Raw genomic sequence first — 13,591 nt, forward strand, 5'->3', positions numbered from 1 at the left:
TCATCACTACGCCAAGGGTATAGTGGTTTAGCACACTATATTACTTTGCTACGGTCGCGGGTTCGATTCCCGCACATTTAATGATATGCGTTTATGTATGTATTGATTTGAAATTAAATAAAATAAAATATTATTGTATAAACTGTGGTATATTGATTAATAGATAGTTACAAATATATAACACTTATATATCACTATAAAGGTTATAACTGAGAATCAAACTTGCGACGCGTAATATAAGATAATTAACCGACCATTAGCAACTGCAACATCCGAAGAATTGCATGTGCATTGCTGGCGTTTTAAGAAGGAATAAGTTCTTTTCTTGAAGGTTTCAATATCGTATCGGTTCGGAAATATTTCGCTGGAAGGTGATTCCACAATGTGGTTGTGCGTGGCCACCTGATCTGATTATTTTACCATCCTGATCATCAGGATGTTATTTTAGTTTGTGACGGGCGATGGTGAAACTCAGCAGCTTGTATTAATCCGAACAATGCCTCAGGACACTCTGTGATATAGATTCTTATCATCATCGTTTCAGCCCGTCCGTTGTCAAGACGTCCACTGCTGAACAACTCCCCCAAAAATCTCCACCACGATCGGTCCTGCGTTGCTCGCTGCCAATGCTTTGAAGCGATCTTGGCCAGATCGTCGGTCCACCTTGTCGAAGGCAATCGGTTCGGTGGATTCTTTTTCTTCTTTTCCTTATCTTTCATCATTATCATCATCGCAGCCCGGAAAGACGATCTCCACGACGATCGGTCCTGCGCTGCTGGTATCTAATGCCTTCCAGCGATCTTGACCAGGTCATCGGTCCACCTTGCTGGAGGCCTTCCCACGCTGCGTCTTCCGGTCCGTGGTCGCCACTCGAGGACTTTACTGCCCCAACGGCCATCTGTCCTACGAGCTATGTGCCCTGCCCATTCAGATGCCACTTCAGAGTCGTAATTCTTCGAACTATATCGGTCACTCTGGTTCTTCTGCGGACATTTCGATCGATCACGCAATAAAATATGCCCTCTCCATTACTGAGTGACTCTAAGCTTAATTCTGTCTGCCTGTCTGTCTGTCTCCCTTTCATATGAAAACTACTGGACCGATTCAAATAAAATATGCTATTACAGATTGTTTACAGTTCTATACCTTGAGAAAGGACATAGGCTACTTTTTAATGGGATAAAAGTGTTATAAGGGGTTGTAAGGGGAGATGATAATTTGTATAGAAATATCGTAATTTTTAATGCTAGAAGCTTGAAATTTATTTTTTAGGCTGTTCATTAAATATAAATAATAACATTCAAAGTTTTTAAAATTTTACCCTTAAGAGGGTAAAATAAAATAGGAGATGAAAGTTAAAGTATAGAAAATAGTCAGTTATGAAGCTAGGACGATGAAGACGATATTTGGTCAAGGTCACTAAAGACATGCGAAGTCGCGGCCACGGCTAGTGTTATATATTTTAATAATTTACCGCCTAGATGGGAAATAAACGTGGTCCTTGTTATTAGGCGGAAATCATCACGCTATCATCGTCGTGGGCACGTAAACGCCAGTCATCACAACGATCATTCTGTTTCTTTTGAGCTGTCCATCTGCTCTGTGACGGCAAACAGCGCTGGTTTACTCCGCTACGTGCCCGCGATTAGTTCCACTTTCCTTTTTCTTACATTTATTTAGGACTAGGACTTCGTCCGTGTGAAATTTAACTTTATTTTTCTAAAATGAAAGAATTTTTCGAAAATAAAAGTAGCCTAAATTAGTCATTATTAAATCACATACCTGCCAAAAAAAGTCCCGTCATAATCGATCCAGCCATTTCAGAGATTAGCCGGAACAAACAGACCGACAGACAGACAGACAAAAATTTAAAAAAATGTTATTTAGGTGTATGCACCGTATTTGTATTCATATGCATGTAATAAAAAATGGTTATTTCAATATTACAAACAGACATTCCAATTTTATTTATATGTATAGATGTATAGATATATCCTATTTCTAATTTTACATATTAGTTCTCATTAGTATCAGTAGTTCCATATTACCTAACACTTATTTAAAAGAGCAACACGCAAATTCTTGCTCATTCTTCTTCTGATGAGTCTGCGTTCCGAATGAGCGGTAGAATATAATATTAAGTTCTATATCAAAAATACGAAAAGAGGGAAATTCCGAGCAGTTCCCGGGAGTTGTAACCTATGTGTTGTTGTAAGTCTTGTGAACGTATACCTATCATATTTGGTCTGTATCGTCCCCTGTGCCGGGGCTACTTTGTAGCCGAGGAAACGGCTGCGCAGGTAATCCTGGAGTGCTTGCAGTGGCCACACAACGCAATCAAATCAGAACGGTGAGGTCGCTCCGTGAAGCCTGCGAAGAGACCAGGCGATTTCTCCGCTTCTGGGAGGAGCTTGGCTGGCTACGTTAGTAGCCTGGCTCTACACGCACAACGGCCCGAATGAGAGGCCAATTGCGGAAAATGGAGTCCAACATACATTACATTACATTACATTATTTGGTCTGTACTCATTAATTTAGCAAATAAGGCATGTCAGCTTACGAAATCGATTATAAACTTGCTTATTAAAGTATGACTTTAATTACTATTAACAATGTCAAGTTACGAGTTAATTATTGGATTAAAGGAGTAATTGCTTTATAAGTCATTTTTAAAATGCCCCGTCACACTTTTAAAAGCTTATCGTTAATTTCAAACGCTTAAAGCGCCATATTAGTCGGTCAAGTGACATATCTGTATGTTTTCTGATTAAAATCTTCAGGTTAATAAATTAATTCGATACCTACTAGAACTGGTGTTCTTAAAACAGAAATACATGTGTGTTTAAAATGTTAAACGATCTGTTAGATTGTATTTTGTTTTTATAAAGAAACTTGCTGTTACGCGTGAAAATTGTTTTTATGAAATTAAAGGAAATTTCTAAAATAATGATAGCGTAACTTAATCCTTATAATATTAGCTATTTGTGAGTGAAAATCCCTTCAAAATCTGTACAGTCGTTTCAGAGATTAGCAAGAACAAACAGACAGACAATTTTTTTAAATGTAAATCCCGTATGTACTTTCATAGTGAAAAGATGTTATTTTGAAATTACAAACAGCTTGTTTTATTTTTTTCTAAATTATAAAAAATAATATGTCATCATAATCACCTGTTGATGGTACGGTAACTGCAGCAGTGAATATTTTGGTGTAAATATTTATTTTGGCAGGAGGCTCTAGCCTACCACGCTCTCTCACATTATTCTATTATAAAACTAGCTGACCCGCAAACATTGTATTGGCATATAAATTACAATCGCTATTAAAAAATAATTGTTTTATGTGTTTTTAATGTCACATTATAAAAATTAAAATTAAAATTTTAGGGGTGGACAACCCTTATTTATCACTAAGAGGTATGAATAATAGATAGTAACCGATTTTCTCACCTAATGCATATAAAATTTCATAAAAATCCGCTCCTCTGAAACGGCTTGCGTTTCAGAGGAGTATGGTAACTAACATTGTAACACGAGAATGTTATATATAAGATCTCGTAACATGTAATAAATATATCATCGTATAATTCGTGTAAATTACAGAATAATATCGAAATTTAAATAGCTTTTGTTAACGAGTGGGCTTTGGGTGAATTTCTCATGATGACGTCATTATATCATCACCAAATCATCGGTACCAAAGCGGAACGAAGCGAGCAATGACAAGCGCGCCGACAAAGCGCCCGACGGCCCATACAACAGATCACTTCTAATTGTGTGATTTGATACGAAAACGCTTTGTTAACCGCAAAGAAATCTCTATAGTAATCGATAGATACAACAAATTTATCTTTTATGATCGCCGAATACTAGTTTCACGATTTTAGGAGGGCGTAATTAAATAGAACGGAACAAAACGTAACGGTATTATTTCGTTTACGATTTTAATTCGATATTCCGAATGATAGACATCCGATTGTTTGTATCGATAATATTGTGTTTCCGGGATTTGCACATTTGGAAAGTAATCGAGTAACGGTGCTCGGAATCGAGATGTCTGTTCTCATACTATATTGTTATTAGAGTAATCTGTAAAGGTATTACACATATCTAGTACATTTCTTAATAATACTAGATGAAAACCCGGCTTCGCTCGGGTGAAATGTGGGTAGATATTTCTTATTATTACATGAGTCATAGATCTTTGTTATGGACAGTTTTTTTAGTTAGTTGATTGTTGAGGCGTATCTAAGAGCTAGTATGTAACTGAACGTTTGCTAGTAAAACGAAAAGATGGCGACTGCGGTTTGTTTGTCAGTGTCATTAGAATTTAACGAAATACTCCATAATCCGAATTTTGCGGATATATGTTGTCGACTCGAAATCAATATTTTTTTATGTTGTTATTCATATAAGGTTTCGATCGAGTTTAAGTACCCCTTGACGAAATGATTAATATAGATTGTAACAAAAATATATTAATTTTTTATTTATTTATTTTATTTTATTCAAGCTACATAGCCCACATTATAAATACCTTATATACATACATAAGAAACAATAATAAAATATAAATTATGGTCACGGCACTGACGACGGCAATCTGCCACGGTAGCGCTGATACACCACACCCTTCGGCCAGTAGTCCTTCATGAAGGTGGGCAGCATGTTGGTGGGGACTCGGGTCACCAACGCTTGAATTCCAGCTGCGTCACCCTCAATGTCAGGTTACTTCTGATTAGGATGTATTCGACAATGTCCTGGTCCATAACACGTTAAGTTTATTTGAATATAGATTATTTTTATTTCTTTTTCAATATCTCATCTCTTTAATTCTCAATTATTAATTTAGAATGTATTTATATATTTCTAGATAAAATAAAAAGCACTCATCACCCGCCGTCAGTAAATCGATCAGCGCGTTTTACAGCGCTTTTACGACTCGCTGCCGGCGCTCCGGTAAAAATTAATTAAATCTGCAATTTGAATGTGCAATCAAGTTTATATTTAATTGGTCACGTGTGCGTCAAGGGATGACTTATGGTTTATTGGAAAGATATTTGGATGAGTGTCGTAAATTTTCATAATGCCAACTGCCGTGTTTGCGGATAGTTATGATGGCGAAATGATTTAGTGATTGCTGCACTGGATATGCTTGCATGTTTGGCAGTGTGTTGCGTTTTTCGTGTACTGTCATATTTTTTCTGTTCTTACCTTATTTTAAAGTATGATAGTGTAATGGTGCAGTGGTCTGCGGTAATGGTATACGCTGGAGGAGCACCAGTAGAGGATGATAAGACTCTCTTTCTCTGCATTTATGGTTGATTGGTAGATTAAGTCCACTATATGATAATAATAATAATCTCAGGACAATTCACACAGCGCCATCTAGACCCAAGTTAAGCTAGCTAAAGCTTGTGTTATGGGTACTAGATAACTGATACAAGTACATAGATATATTTTTCCTAAATACATACATATTATACAGAGAAAACACCCAGACCGATATAAACAATCATACTCATGAATACAAATGTTTGTGCCGTGCGAGGAATCGAACCCGCGACCATCGGTCGTAAAGCGGTGTGCTAGACCACCGAGGTCGTCAAACTATTTGGACACTATTGTTAGGCTTTGAAGTAAATAATTATATGAACATGAGACCAGGTCAGTTAGCCCATCGTGACAATTTCACTGGGAATTTATCATGATGGTTTCCAGGGGAAATCGCGTGGAGATCAACCTGACCCCATTGCTATCAATGGGGTCAATAGTTCACGTTACTAACCCCCTTCCCCCGTTCTAACCTTATCTAACCTTATTCACGATGCTTAGTTTTACTTTTTTACCTTTTACAATCGCATTTCAGTCCATCGACAGAGACTTCATCCCCACACGCTAGAACCTAAGTGGTCTCGGACAGTGCGGTTTCAGAGGAGCTTCCTCCCGCATACTTTCATTGTGGAATGAACTACCTGCCTAGGTTTTCTCACGAGACTACAGCATGAGGTTTCTCAAAAAGGTTATATTAAGGTTTCTTAAGAGCCTATCATGATTAATTTTTTTTTCAATCTTTACAGATTTGGATGCTGTGACTGTTATGGAATAGGACTGAGCAACGTAAGTTTAAACCCAACTAACAGTTATGGTAAAGTTAATTGCATAACTGATACAATTAGTAAGTAATTAACGTTTAAAATTAACCCTAAGTTAATTGCATAACTGATATAATTAAATAGTAATTAACGTTTAAAATTAAGTCTAAATATTACGCATATAAACATAATAAGTTATTTATACACTTCATTTTCATTCTTGTTTTTTTCGTATATTTATTTCTTATAGTGACAGAGTATAAAATGAAATACGTTCAAAGAAATACTAAGCAAAAACGTAGTTCTAACACGGCTGGACGATACTGTGTAATGTGTTAGGTAAGAATCGTGGACATCTTGTTATATTATACTGCAGGTGAACCCGTAAAACACAGTTTCATGTTTCGTTGAGAAAATTAAAATAAATTAAAATTAGCTTTGAAATTATAGTTGTCACAATCGGACTATTATTCTCATCATAGATGAAACTAGCTGTGCCCGCGACTCCGTTCGCGCAGCGCACTCAACGGTAGCCCACAAATATGAATATTTTTTCCCGTTTTTGCAACATTTTTCAATGATGCTTCTATTGGTCGTAGCGTACTGGTATATAGCTTAAAGCCTTCCTCGAGAAATGGACTATTAAACACAAAAATAATTTTTTAAATCGAACCAGTTGTTCCTGAGATTAGCGCGTTCAAACAAACAAAGTATATCTATACTAACTATAAATCTTTATAGTTCACCATCATGAACTATAAATTTCAGCTGTAACAATGTGTATTGTATAATTTCAACGCTGTGTTACTGTCACCGTTGGACTGACGGTAACAACTGTACCACGTTCCTCTATTCATCTTGATCAGCTGAAAATGATGGCTCTTTTTTGTTTACTTACATTTGAGTGGGCAGTGTTGAAAATATTTTATGTATGCAAAACACTTCAGTTGGTTGCTTACGACAGTTTACAAAATTTTAACACTACTATCCAGCTAGGTTCCGTAGACGGAAGATGAGGCAGAGGGCATCTGCACAGTGGACGCCTCTCTTTAGGCATCTCCAGTGGAGGTAATCAAGTTTTAGCGGAATTAAAAAAATCACCCAATGTTCGAAAATTAACCATAAATCTAAATATATATAACTCAAAGGTGACTGTCCTAGTGATCTATCAACGCACAGTCCAAACCACTGGGCGGATCGGGCTGAAATTTGGCATGCAGGTAGATGTTATGACGTAGGCATCCGCTAAGAAAATTTTGATTAATTCTACCCCCACAGGGATAAAATAGGGGATGACAGTTTGAAACTTTGTCAATTTCAAACCGATCGGGCTGAGACTTTGTATGCATAAAGCTACTATGACGTAGGCATCCCCTAAAAAAGGATTTTGATAAATTCCACCCCGAAGGGGATAAATAAACGCGAGCGAAACCGCGGGCAAGAGCTAGTTCAATTTATAAATTTGAACATTATTAAGGTATTTTAATTTATATTTTAACTTAATTTAATATTAATTTTTGATATTATTTGTATTATTATTATTTTTGTGTGTGTAAAGTCTGTACGTTCAATTTATAAATTTGCAATTAAGCCTGATAATAAATACATTATTATTATTATTATTATTATTATTAAGGTACTATTGTCAAAGACTATACTTCTATGCGTGTGTGTGTAATACAAGGTAGTGTGAGTAATGTTGACTCTTTTGATTTTATGTACTTCTTATGCATAGTTAAAAAAATATATAAGTTTCTGCATACCTTCTCTATATATACCACTAGCTGTTCCCGCGACTTCGACCGCGTGGAGTTTTATTATATATTTCTAAAATACAAGATTTTTTTTCTAAAGTAAAAGTTGCCTAAATTACTCCTTATTACATCAGCTACCTGCCAAAAAAAGTCAAAATCGGTCCAGCCATTTCAGAGATTAGCCGAAACAAACAGACCGACAGACAGACAGACAAAAATTGTAAAAAATATTATTTTGGTGTATGTACCGTATTTATATTCATATGCATGTAGTAAAAAACTGTTATTTCAATATTACAAACAGACACCAATTTTATTTATATGTATAGATAAGTGTATGAAGTTGCATGCACCTGCGGACGGCGCAATTTTCGTAAAAAGGGGTACAAAGTTTCTTCTTATCGTATTAATGTATAGATAACTTACTTATTTGAATACAATAAAAATATTAAACGTAACTTGAGATTCTACAATTTCATACAAAGTCTCTATTGTTAACAATTGTAGTGAGAAGTTTCGAGAATGATATGAATTAATCATAACGCATAAATGACCGACCATCTGCCCGTTGTCATTGCAAATTCGATGATTGCTAAATCCTGTGGAACGTCTTGTTCCAATACAAGCCATTAGCCGCTGGATATATGTGTAACTGGCTTAATTGAGATGGAGTCGAACACCGGCCTCCGTGTCCACTGACTGCAAAGTGACTTCTATTCCGGGAGTGTGTCGACTGTGTTACAGGAATAATTGATGGCATATTGAGATCCGATCAGTTGGGCGGGAACTACGTCCAGTGTACATGATACCCTATAACTTTGGGAATCTATATCTTTGGGAGTTTTGTATCAGGGAATTGGAATGTGTTTGAGGGCGTCGTAACCTAGTTTATTAAGTACTAGCTATTCCCGCGACTTCGTCGGCGTGGAATTTAACTTTTTATTTTTCTAAAATAAAAGAATTTTTGTAAAATCAGCTATCTGCAAAAAAATACTAGATAACTGACACATATACATAGATATTTTTTTCTGTAAATACATACATATTATATATAGAAAACACCCAGACCGATACAAAAAATCATACTCATGAATACAAATGTTTGTGCCGTGCGAGGAATCGAACCCGCGACGATCGGTCGTAAAGCGGTGTGCTAGACCACTAGACCACCGAGGTCGTCAAGTTATATAATTTGACGTATTCAAATCCATAGCATTCGTCACCGGCCAATTGATACCGACTTGAAACACGGTGAATGCAGCACCTAAACGGCATTACGGGCTCATAAATCAAGTTGCAGAGTACACTGTTCTAATTCCATAAGAGCGCGACACGCAGGAATAAGCTCGCGGGACATGTTCCCTGAATAATTGAGCGTGTTTGTCCCTAAACGGCCCACGGCATGTCCCGGCCCGTACTCGATGACGGCAGCGCTTGTATCAGCGAGTTACTTGTGGAGTTTATTTGGGAGGAAAGCGCTTTCGACGCTGAACGACTGTTCGCATGTTTATTGAGTTCTCCGGTAACGCGTTTTGGGCGGGTGTGATTTTTTTTCCGATGTCTGTAAAATTCGATTCGTGAGTGGATCGTGTTAATATTGAGTAACTAACTGCATTCTAAGGAGAGTATAGTGTTTTACGTTAAAGTTTTTGTTTAAACAATAATAAGGACTTTTAAATAAATTTAAAATATTTAATAAAGCGTGTTTATTAAGAAGAGTACCTACGTACGAATTTTGTTGGTATTTTTTTCACATTATTAAAGTTTCATTTATATCATGTAGATCTGTAAAGTTTTTGAACATATTCTACCACCTATATTCATCAGGAGTAATGTAGTAGTATAATCGTAAAAACAATTTGAATTTAATACAATAGTTTAGGAGACTCTCCAGTGCGAACAAACAAACAAATCTTTACAATATTAATAAACATAATGACGTGACTTAATCAAGCAGTAAAAATAATAACTCAATTCGTTAAGAAACAGGAAACATTCTGCGGATACGCGACCGTAAATCAAATGTGATTTAGCATCGGATCAAAAGGGTAGCTTCATAAAGTTCACGTAACGCTCACGATCCGTACTCCAAGTTTACGATTCGATACCAGGAATCTACTGACGGACGAAACGCTGTCGTATAAATCAATTTAATCTCACTGCAAAGACAATTGGTACGGAGCTATCGACCCAACCGCTCTTCACAAGGCAAATCCAATCGAATGTTTATAGATAGGAGAGTCCTCTTTCGATCGCTCTACCAGCGGCGGTTACGTCGAACAGAAGAGTTGAGCGCACGCATGAATCAAATAAGACATGGCTGCAAGTTCTGAGTTTGAAATTAATGTTTAATACGGTACTACGGCGTGTAATTGTTGGATGACTTTTATCGTGGACGGCTAATATTGTCGGTAAATCAAAGCTACATAATGGTACAAATGGTATAGAATGGCCGACCAACTATCGCACAATTGTCTACTCGCTGTACACAGATCTCGTTAGAGATTGAGTTTACGTTGCGTGCTGTCATTGGCTGTCATTATTATTTATGTCACCGCGTGTTAGAATAGATTTCTAGAAGATCTGTTTATAGATGAGACTACAGTTTGGAAGTGTTCAGACGGTACGGTTTTATGAAAATCGTATTGGAGTTCATTGGTGAATGAATTTTCATGCTTCTTGCCTAAACTCAGAAGTGCTTTTGAAAACCATTATAATAATAATTCACACAGCATCCCAAGCCTATCTGAGCTTGTGTTATGAGTACTAGACAACGGATAGAAATAAATGAATATTTCTTATTGGAAATACATGAATAAATAAATAAATAATCTTATAAAATTCATACAGTGCCATCTAGACCCAAATTAAGCTACCTAAAGCTTGTGTTATGGGTACTAGACAACTGATACAAATACATAGATATGTTTTTTTTTCGTAAATACATACATATTATACATAGAAAATACCCAGACCGACACAAACAATCATACTCATGAATACAAATGTTTGTGCCGTGCGAGGAATTGAACCAGCTACCATCGATCGTAAAGCTGTGCACTAGACCGCTGGACCACCGAGGTCGTCAAAAAATAATATTAATAATATTATAAAAGTAAAAATTTTTAAATATGGATGGATGGATGTTTGTTCCTCTTTCACGCAAAAACTACTAAAGGGATTTTAATGAAACTTTACAATGTTATAGCTTATACATTAGAATAACACATAGGTTGTAGTTTAAAAAGAGATTATAAAAAATTGAGCGAAATATAAACATCGAATAAGTGCCAGCTGGTGACTAGGTTAGTTTGGTTGGTTTCTTTACTCGTTTCTTATGTTCTAGGAAAGAAATGGTCTGGTCAAATTATTCCCCCTTCGTAACTACCTAGACGTATAGACACAAAGTTCTACCAGTCAGTCCCCCTCCGATCGATCCCCCGTCCAATTCAAACGGGGATCGAAATTACGACGGCCTGAGCCGAGGTTCGAACCCCTAGCGGTGCCCTCAGACTAAAGTCATATCCGTCAGGCGGGAGTTGGACTTCAGCCCCCATAAGTCCTTCCGCGGGTTTGGAGTGCCATCAGCACTCGCCCCCTATCGTCCGGTGAAGCTGAAAAAGCCAGCTGCGGTCAACAGTACTAGAGCAGTCTAAAAAAAACAGGTTGTCATCACTTCTTTTATTTCTTTTATCCCAAAACACTTGTATATAATCTGAAATTGCTGATTAAGCAGGTCATTTGAATGCGAAGCGTCGAAATTAAAAAAAAATCCTCCCTTTGTTGTACGACAAAGAAAGCGTTAATCGTCGATAGCTATACGCAGATCGGACCATTGTCCCATTGTCCGAGTGATGCGAAAACGTACGGAACTCATTATTGGGAGATCCACTCTGATTTGCTGGGGAACGCACGCGGTTGGGAAAACGCAGCGGTCGGAACGCGTTTCAAATAATCTAATATAATAATCAGGACAATTCAGCGCCATCTAGATCCAAGTTAAGCTAGATAAACTAGTGCTATGGGTACTAGATAATTGATACAATTTTTTTTTCGTAAATACTTACATCTTATACATAGATACGTCCAAACTGACACAAACAATCATAATCATGAATACAAATGTTTGTGCCGTGAAACGAATCAAATCCGCGACCATCGGAATTTGTTAAACCACTTGACCACCGAGGCCGTCAAATGCAGAAGAATTTGTATTATTATTTTTATGATACGGATATTATACATTAGTAGTTTTTTTTTATGATACGGATATTAATGGAAAATATACCTTACGCTAAGAGTTAGCCCATCTTAGCGAATTAAGGAATTTAGATTAAGAAATTATCATTAGGAATTAAGCATGATTGTTGGTTAGCAAATGTGAGAAGTAAAGCCGCTGTCTTTTATTACATATTATTCGTACCTTATTACGAAAATTGATCAAAATAAAAATAAAATCAGAAAATGAAATCATAATTTTCGTACCTATAGTACGAAAATTGATAGATCAAGTCCGAACGTGTATTGAAAAGTCTTCAAATATGTGTTCACTCAAAATTGCGTGCATAAATATCTATTGCCTAATCGGCCATTTTAGTAAGCGTTTAAATAGAATTAAGTAGAAAATTGAAACTTACTTAGGACTTCCAGAATATTCTTTATATCCATTCCTTATGGAAATATATTGTTAAATTATATTTATGAAATAAATATGCTTAGCAGTAGGTATTTATACAAGAATTTTCATTCCATTTTACAAATAGACACTTTAATAATTAAATAATATTAGCAAAATGGCTTAAATAAACAAATTCAGTTGAGTTACTTGCCAGTTCTTCTCGATTGAATCAATAGACTAAACTTCATAAGCCACTGAAATGTGTTATATTTTTTTAATTTCTTTTGATTTCAGTTTAATCCATAGACAGAACTGGACGTTAGGAACAAAAATAAAATCAAAAACTTGACATTTATAAGCGACTAAAATGTCCTAAATTTTTGAAATTTGTTTTTATTAATGTAGATTTTGGAAGTATTTCCATCGTTGGAATGATAGTAAATCTGTTCGGCGTTATATCCGCGCAGTGTGTAATCTCGTCTCGATTGAATCTGTTCGTCTCGCTCGCACAACCTCATTGAAGTGTTACCGAAGATGATCAGATAATGAGCTCGGGACCGTTTTATGCTGTTTGTCTGTTTGACATACCTATTGAAATTTTATTGATCCGATGATGGAGTTTTTGTTGGTTTTTATCTTGTTATCTCTTTTATTAATGCGTTTGGATTAAAATTAATTTGAGTATAATATACATTTTTAAGTTTAATATTCTGATGGAGTAACTTTTTATGTATTTCGGCCTACGCCAGTAGCTTAGGCTTGTAGCACTGCGATCTAGGGATCTGTGCCGCACTTTTTCAAAATTCATTACATTTATCCGTCAGAGACTAGAATTGAAGAATATTCATAGAAGCGATTGTCTTTTTCTCCTCAGGATAGAGTGTATCTATATATGTACTCTCCAAGAAAGATATTTTCATTATGTTCGTTTATGCATGACCAGGCTAATAACCACATAACACGTATAGTAGCGTTTCCTCGTTTCTTCCTTTTCTTCCTTCAGTGAGGTCTTCAGCAAATTTAGCTAAAACTATTTGAATAAATGAGACAAATTTAAGTTCAAGTACAATGTACTTGCGTGTAGCCTACATATTATGGAAATAGAAGCTTTTGATAGGTGGTGTT

General features: G+C 36.2%; 1 protein-coding gene across 2 annotated transcripts in view; it reads left to right on the plus strand.

Annotated features, from left to right (window-relative positions):
• LOC131841043 (protein tiptop) overlaps positions 1 to 13,591 on the plus strand; it is a 455,231-nt gene that overhangs the window by 90,534 nt on the left and 351,106 nt on the right. For both annotated transcript variants that reach the window (XM_059189277.1, XM_059189276.1), the window contains exon 2: positions 6,080 to 6,119. The gene's annotated coding sequence lies outside the window, so the exon portion shown is untranslated. The remainder of the gene's footprint in view (positions 1 to 6,079; positions 6,120 to 13,591) is intronic.

The sequence above is a fragment of the Achroia grisella genome, unplaced genomic scaffold (assembly GCF_030625045.1).
Source record: "Achroia grisella isolate CSIRO2021 unplaced genomic scaffold, CSIRO_AGI_Agris_v1 utg157, whole genome shotgun sequence".
NCBI lineage: Eukaryota > Metazoa > Arthropoda > Insecta > Lepidoptera > Pyralidae > Achroia > Achroia grisella.